At 36.7% G+C, this 8,110-nt stretch overlaps 1 long non-coding RNA gene across 1 annotated transcript; it reads right to left on the minus strand.

Annotated features, from left to right (window-relative positions):
* Positions 1-2,544: 2,544 nt before the first annotated feature.
* LOC121390929 lies at positions 2,545-7,751 on the minus strand. The gene is made up of 3 exons (XR_005960296.1): positions 7,639-7,751; positions 4,774-5,084; positions 2,545-2,899 (listed from the first exon to the last, which is right to left on the minus strand). It is a non-coding gene; the product is annotated as an uncharacterized LOC121390929 (long non-coding RNA).
* Between the last annotated feature and the right edge of the window lie 359 nt (positions 7,752-8,110).

Raw genomic sequence — 8,110 nt, forward strand, 5'->3', positions numbered from 1 at the left:
TGTGTCTAGTGCTGTAGTGAAGTAGATGGCTTGACCTCGCTATCATCTGCAGCCGCAGGATAGTCTAACGACAAAACATGTAGGCAGAGGCACACAAGTCCTACTCTTCCGGTACATAACCGCTCTGCAGCCAAGACTCTCTCAGTGCCCCCTGCTAACATAGCTTGGTACACCACGGTAACTGGACCCTTATGGACTCAGGCTAGACGATGGGGGATCTCGGAGCAGCTGGAGCCCCAGAGGTGCAGTGTGCATGACCCATCGACTTATGGACACGCTCTGAAACTCACTAACCCAGCTCCAGCTATGGATAAATAACACGTCAATAGTACGTTAGTCATGAAAGACAATCTGTCTAAGAGATGGAAAACTGAAATAAAACCAGGACAGATACCATTTGTCAGCCTTGGAAAGCAAGCCATTTAGGAGATGGACGCTCCAAAATCAAACCAACCCACTGGATAGAATGGATTCGTCAGCCCTCTAAAGCAATGATTCTAAGAGAGATAACTCTACAAAAATCACAGCCGAAGTCGGAAATCTCCAGCCGACGTGGCGCGAAATAGAAATAGGGGGCTTATGCAACAACCTTCAAATGATGATCACAGGAGATATTTTTCTATTTGACTGTCTGTCTGTCTGTCTGTCTGTCTGTCTGTCTGTCCGTCTATCTATCTATCTATCTATCTATCTATATACATACATATCGTCAATATCATATATTAACTGTTTTATACCAAAACCTTCCATTATGTCTGTAAATGGTTATAGTATGTACTATATGTTATGTACACCTGGTAAGCTATAAAACTTTGAATAAATATTCATAAGAATTTAAAGGGACTATCCTGAGTTTGTATCCTTTTAACATGTTTTTTTCTGGTGTAACCGGTAACAGTGACGTCACGGCTCAAACTCGATCTATTGTTTTTCATATTTTCATTTCGGGCTAATGTTGCATTTCAAACCATTATTATAAGTAAATATTTTTTAAACGTATCTATGTGTTCATCTATAATGTATTTGGTGTTTGCTATGATTTTTATTCAAATAAAACAACGCCCAAACTAATATCGAAACAAACTAAGAGTCAGTTACACATTGCCTAATATATTTTTTTATTAAAAGTTGTGACTTTTGTTTTCTGTGACGTTTTGTCCTGTGTGTGTGTGTGTGTGTGTGTGTGTGTGTGTGTGTGTGTGTGTGTGTGTGTGTGTGTGTTTTGTGGCTTTTTACCTGTCAAGTGAATCAGTTAATTTACAAGTTGACTAGAATAATTGATTCTCCAGAAGTCACGTGGCAAGAAAGTGCTGGAGCAAAATATTTTCTGAACCGGTAGAACACTAAAACATATCCTATTCTTTTAATCTTTCGTTTTTAATTTGTGGGTTATATTAATTTATACCAATGGTTACCTAAAATTGTAACGAGTGTAGTGATGCGTTCGAGGGAGGGGTTATATATGTTAAATAAATTATTGCTATGTGGATTTGGCTGCCCAGTCAAGCTTACAGATAAGTGATTAAGGTTGTGCGCTGTCCGTCTGCAGTCATTAAGACTATGAAAAGCAAATAGTCTGCCACAGTACAACCGATCGCATTCAACACTTTTGATGTATTGTCAAATGATCATAGTTGACAACTCGGACCTTTGATAACTGTAAACTATATGTCTTGTTTTATGTGACACTGAACTAGAGCAGTTCGGCGATTACAGGGGCATGCTTTGGTTTCTTTTAGAAGTTTGGGGATTAACACACATGTAATTACGTTTTGTCGTTAAATATAATAATATGTTTTAAATATTCATGTAATAAGTAAAGTTTGTTTTGTTTAACGACACTACTATAGTACAATTTCATGTTGGTAACATCACCTCAAACACAGTTCATATTTGTGAAAATGTAATCATGATTGTAATCATGATTACTGGGCAGTGTAATCGCAATCATAATCGATTTCTTTCATTTTCCTTGTAATCGTAATCGTAATCATAATCATGACATTTTTAAGTAATCGTAATCGTAAACAATTACTTTTGTCATGTAATTGCCCCATCTCTGGCATACATGTATGTATGTATGTACGTATGTATGTATGTATGTATGTATACATACATACATACATACATACATACATACATACATACATACATAAACACATTTCGATATCGTCAATATCATATATTAGGAAAAGAAATTGTATTTTTATTCCTAATATGTAATATTGACGACAACGAAACACACGAGGGTAATAATCTCTTTAAAATATAATATCAAGCTTAATACGACATGTTTTTGTAAACTGTGTACGCAACTGTCATTCCAGTCAGCCATTACGCGATAGTCAGATGACGAACAAATTTATATAGGTAATTAATTAATAGACTGTGAAAAATCAAATGAACAAAAGTAATGCAAAGGAAGCTTTTGTATTTTTAATCAACAATTTGAAAATGAATAAATAATAAATATTAATAGTAAACAAAAATAAAACAATTATTTATTAATCGTGAAATATATTTATATTTACCACTTAATATACAAGCAGAACAAATTAGCTCGAGTCACCTCCAGCCCTCCTCCTATCAATATCAATAAGGGGTGGGGGGGGGGGCGTGGTAGGTTGTAGGTGATTCGAGCTAAGAACAAATCTGCCATTTTAATGATACAATAACATCAAACACTCTTGGAATTGTATCTAATCTCAAGATTCTTTTGGCCAGATGACTGTATACAAACAGAAGCTACGACATTTACGTCAAATATTAACACAGGTGTGTTTCTGTTCGTGATTGCGATAATGAACTCACAGGGGTAGTAACCAGCAAATCTGTTCTTGCATCTGTTTTCTTGTATCTGTGAATCGGTGTATGGATGCTTGAACCCACTTGGTAGTTTCTGAAATCATAATAAATACTTTAGCAATGCTATCATGCTCTTTCTGCTGAGCTTTCGCAGCCTGTGGAACAGACAAAAGTGATAACACGTACACACACACACACACACACACACACACACACACACACACACACACATACACACACACACACACACATAATAATTATATATATATATATATATATATATATATATATATATATTAGACAAGAGCATAACGTAAGCACGGCTATACACGCACAGACGGTGTTGGATGTCATTCACAGAGAGATACAGACAGACACACACACATAAACACACAGGCACGGCCTACGCATAAAACACGCACACACACATATGGGCACAGGTACATACATAAATAGACATATCCTACTAAACACAGTCCATAGATACATGCAGTCTAGACAAAATGTCGCGTAGACAACAATAACGATAGAATGCTGGTAGGCATATATACAAACAAAAACAAATTCTAGCAAACAAGGAAATGCACCGTTTTGTTGCGCTAAACTGTGTGATTGTTTCTGTCAAGAACCTATAACTTGGTAACCTTAACTTTGTCATAATACAATCACATGTTAAAGGGACACGCTCTAGTTGTTAACCATTACGCCGTTGTTTTTCGCTATTACACCCATTTTCTCACAAATAAAATTGCACTTTACTTACATTTTATTATTTAGAATATACATTTCCATTCACCTGAAGTTTTTTTTTTTGGTATTCCTGGTAATCCTGGTGTTTGTAATACCACAAAATGCATTTTTCGTATTTCTTAAAAACGCACGCGCGTCTGAGAAAAAAAGAAGAAAAGAAAAAAAACGTTGAGCAGACAAGGTCTAATCTATTTTTAGAGGGATCTTCCCGTTTCAAGGTCACATACGTTGGTATACCACGTGACTGTTATCATTTTGGTTCGGTTTGTTTTCTCGTGCACGGTTCGCACAATCAACATCCGATTTGTTGCCATTTGCTTGTCGTTCATTTGTGAGGTTTTTCTTCACAGTTCGTGAACATTTTCATTAACAATATAGTTCAGACAAGTATCTCAATACAAAACGTTACAAACCCTTAAAACAAATAATGTTGCTGTCTTACGATATCTGGAGAGGGGATACTACCACTACTACTACTACTACTACTACTACTACTACTACTACTACTACTACTACTACTACCAACAAATTGCATCTAATTGCTAATAACAATAGGTTAGCCACTAGTACCCGGTGCCGAATAGCAAATGTAGGCTAATTGCGGTATATAAAATTTATTATTTCAAACACTGTAGTATAGTCAACATGGTCAGTGACGGACTATCACTGTCGTCTTATTCCGATTCAAGTATCATAATTGCTGCAGCAGCCACTTCCTCAACAGAAGCACCCATATTGGTAAAGTAACTTCCTGTTCCAAACTCATTCCTTTCGTTGTCCAGGTCAGAACAATTGGAACATGCCCAGGAGAGGTGAAAGGAACGCACCCCAAGTCTGTGTGCACTCTGGGAAATTTGACGTGGCATAGGCATTTCTGTCCTTCGAGCGACATCTACCGGTGACATCAGAATACTAACTTTCAAAATTATTTCAAGTAATTGGGTCACGGGGATTCCCATGGTATTTTTCGATATAAAACTCTATTTTATAAAAACGTGATCTAAGTGTGTTACAGTTTTGTAGATTAACCGACATTATACTTAATTTTCGCGGGCTGAAACTAGGGCGTCCGACTTTAATATAAGCACAGCAACATTACACAAAGCAACAACACAAAAACAACAAGCACAAACATCATTTCCTCCACCAGCACCAACACACACTTCGTCATCTTCGTCATCAAAAACAAAAATACAAATAGAAATAAAAATGTCTTACGAGATATTCTGCTTCAAATCCTCCAGGCTGTCTCCTGATGTTCATTATGGTATCTTCAAGTTCTGAGACGTCAAAACCATCTTCTGGCAGATTGAACGGAAGAGGAGCTGGTTGTACATCATTGTAATACGTGTTAGAATCCTGAACTTCCTCCTCTTCATCTGTCTGTTCCCCTACAGGTTCTGCTCGATCAACTATTGGCAATATATCACTGACGTTAGTCTCGTTTATGTCAAGGGTTTCAGTTGAATTTCTTGCAGATGGTTCAACATTGACGTAGATAGATCCTTCAGCTGCACCATGTGTCGTTTCTGAAAATTATTTAAAAGTGTTTCGGTTTTGTTTGTTACATGTATACTGTCGTTTGTAGAATGTGTTCAGTATTGTTCAGTATTGTTCATCTTTATAATGGAACAAATATTAGAAACCTTAGATATTTTCCTAAATCATTTTAACGTAGAAGCAATAAGAAGCAGAATCAGAAGCCGAGGAAAAAACATCACCTGTTTTTGTGTACTATACACTCGAAAGGAAGAGAGGTAGGGATGGTGTCGAGGAAACTGACAATAGTATATGTTAAACTATTTGTGATTAATGGACCAAAATAATATACAATTTTAAAAAGTGAGTAATAGAACACGTGACAAAGAAGAACTGATCTTAACCATGAGGTATAGTTCCAAATTCGTCTGTAGGAAGAATTGCCACTATAACGTGGGCCAGGGGTGTGCATACAATGTTTCAAGCAAAGAACTGTCAAAAAGTTATAGGAATATTTCTCAAATTATTTTCAAGGCAAAGTAGTTTGCTAGCAGATTGCGAACGGGACGTAGGATCGATCCCCTTCGGTGGGCCTATTGGGCTATTTCTCTTTCCAGCCAGTGCGCCACAACTGGATTAGCAAAAGTCATGATATATAATATGGTTGTCGGATGATGCATATATAGGTAGTCCTAAACCAAATATCTTCCAGCTGGGTCAAACTTCGAGGTGCAGCCAACTTTTGATAGATAAGTGAACACCACAAGTCCTGTGATTGGTGATAAATGGGTGTTGGTTGGTTGTTTCATCTGGGTAAAACAATAATGCAATTTTATTTCATCTAGTGTCACTGTGTCAAGTAGCCTTCTGCTTTAAACATGTATTGGATACCTGTAAACAAAAAGTACTCGAATTTTGTGCAGAACTAGGGTAGCCATAGACGCTACACGTTATCTCAGAAATGAGCAACTTGACCCCGAATTATCTGATTCACGTTACGGGTGAGGAGTGGTAGTATTTATATCCGTGGCGTTTATGTCGATTGATACGCTGCGAGTAGGAGTTTTAGCCCCATATGTTACAATTGTCGTCTATGGGATTTGATTTGGTAGTAAACACCCTATAAGATACCTTTTTGTCAATTGAAATGAGAAACACATGACGTAGCCTCAGAGGGTTTTCTCTTTCGTTATCTGTCAGGTTTGTACATACGAATTAGTTCAGTGCGTTGCTAAATAAAACATCAAGAAGATATGCCTTCTCTAATTAAAGATAATTTATTTTAGCGTACATGATTAACACCCTTTTTCTCATGTGTAATCCGCTCAAATGTAATCCAAGATACACAACTATCAAGAAATATATGATGAAAACCACAATAAAACATATGCTATTGGTGTACTGTCTTGCTGTCTGAACCATTTATTTCACCTGCCCACTTAAGACCATATTTCATTCGAATCTGTGCAGTAGGTTCGCATCCTGTCATATCAACTGATGTTCCTTTTTGGTGGAGTTTTTAGTTCCCGGGTGTACGTTCTGTGCATGTTAAAATGTAACAATATAAATAAAACAAGATATCCCAATGTAACTCACCGTTTGGTTCGTAGCTTCGTATTTACGTGTATATTATCAGCAAGCTGTGAGAGGTAAAAGCCCAGAGGCACGCGTTCTCGTATTTGACAATGACAATGATTTATGGTGTAGCAACATTTAACTATATCGTAGAGACACCTACTTTCCATGTTATGTGCAGGGATGCAGCACTGTCAGGCAATTGTAGGAATGACGTTCATTCAGGTTAAATAAGACAGTTAAAATTTAAAGTTTGTTTTGTTTAACGACACCACTAGATCACATTGATTAATTAATCATCGGCTATTGGATGTCAGACATTTGGTAATTATGATTCGTAGTCATTAGAGGAAACCCACTACATTTTCCCCATTAGCAGCAAGAGATCTTTAAATGCACTTTGCCACAGACAGGAAAGCACATAGCACGGCCTTTCACCAGTTGTGATGCACTGGTTGTAATGAGAAAAACCCAAACTATAGGTACGTTTTATGTTATGTGGATACAGGGATACAGCTTTGTCCAGCCAATTTTAGAAATGGCCTTTATTCAGATGAAGTGTGACAATATATATTCGTCCCGCAGAGCTGTTGTCATTTTATCTATGCAATAGGGTTTCATTACAGCATGTCACAGTCTTATTCAAAACATTCGCGGGCTCTGTCTTGTGCCGAAATATGAGTTTGGTTTGACAATGACAGTGGTTTTGTTGTTTTGAAGTCTCTAGGGAATATAAATATCTATGAGACATACCTCGTATGTAGGGGCAGGATGAAGCCCAGTTGTAAAACGCTCACCTGATGCGCGATCGGTCTGGGATCTATCCCCGTCGAAGGGCCCAATGGACAATTTCTCGTTATAGCCAGTAATCCACGATTGGTATATTAAAGGACGTGTTGTGTGCTATCCCTTGTACACATAAAATATCCTTTGCTACTAATGGTTTCCTCTCTTTGACATCTAATAGCCGATGACTAATAAATCAATGTGATCTAGTGGTGTCGTTAAAAAAATGATGTGTAACTTTACCTAGAGTGTTTTCAGTCTTTTCTGGAACAGGTCTCTGCTCAGTGCGATCTTTTGTGTTCAGTTTTCGTCTCCTGAAATGAAATACTGAAGTTAAAATTGATTAGGACCATGCATCAATTGTCGTGCTCAACGGGATAGATCATACACATCGATAATCGTATCTTTCTATATCTGCTTTTATGATACAAAACAAAACGAAAGACACCAACATATTTATATCCATTGCATCATTGAAACGATAGGTACAATTACAGTTAATATTTGTATCACACATTTAAAAAAAATATAATTGATAATAGGAACGTGACTGGTTTAAATTAATTCGCATCAGTCAATAATTGCAGAGATAACTGAACACATGTTTCTTTGTAAGGTTGTTTGTTTTGTTTTGTTTTGTTTTAATTTGTTTTTGTTTTGTTTTTGTTTTTGTTTGTATTTTTAATTTTGTTTTTTGTTTTATTTTGTTTTGTTT

This window comes from Gigantopelta aegis, unplaced genomic scaffold (assembly GCF_016097555.1).
Source record: "Gigantopelta aegis isolate Gae_Host unplaced genomic scaffold, Gae_host_genome ctg10861_pilon_pilon, whole genome shotgun sequence".
NCBI lineage: Eukaryota > Metazoa > Mollusca > Gastropoda > Neomphalida > Peltospiridae > Gigantopelta > Gigantopelta aegis.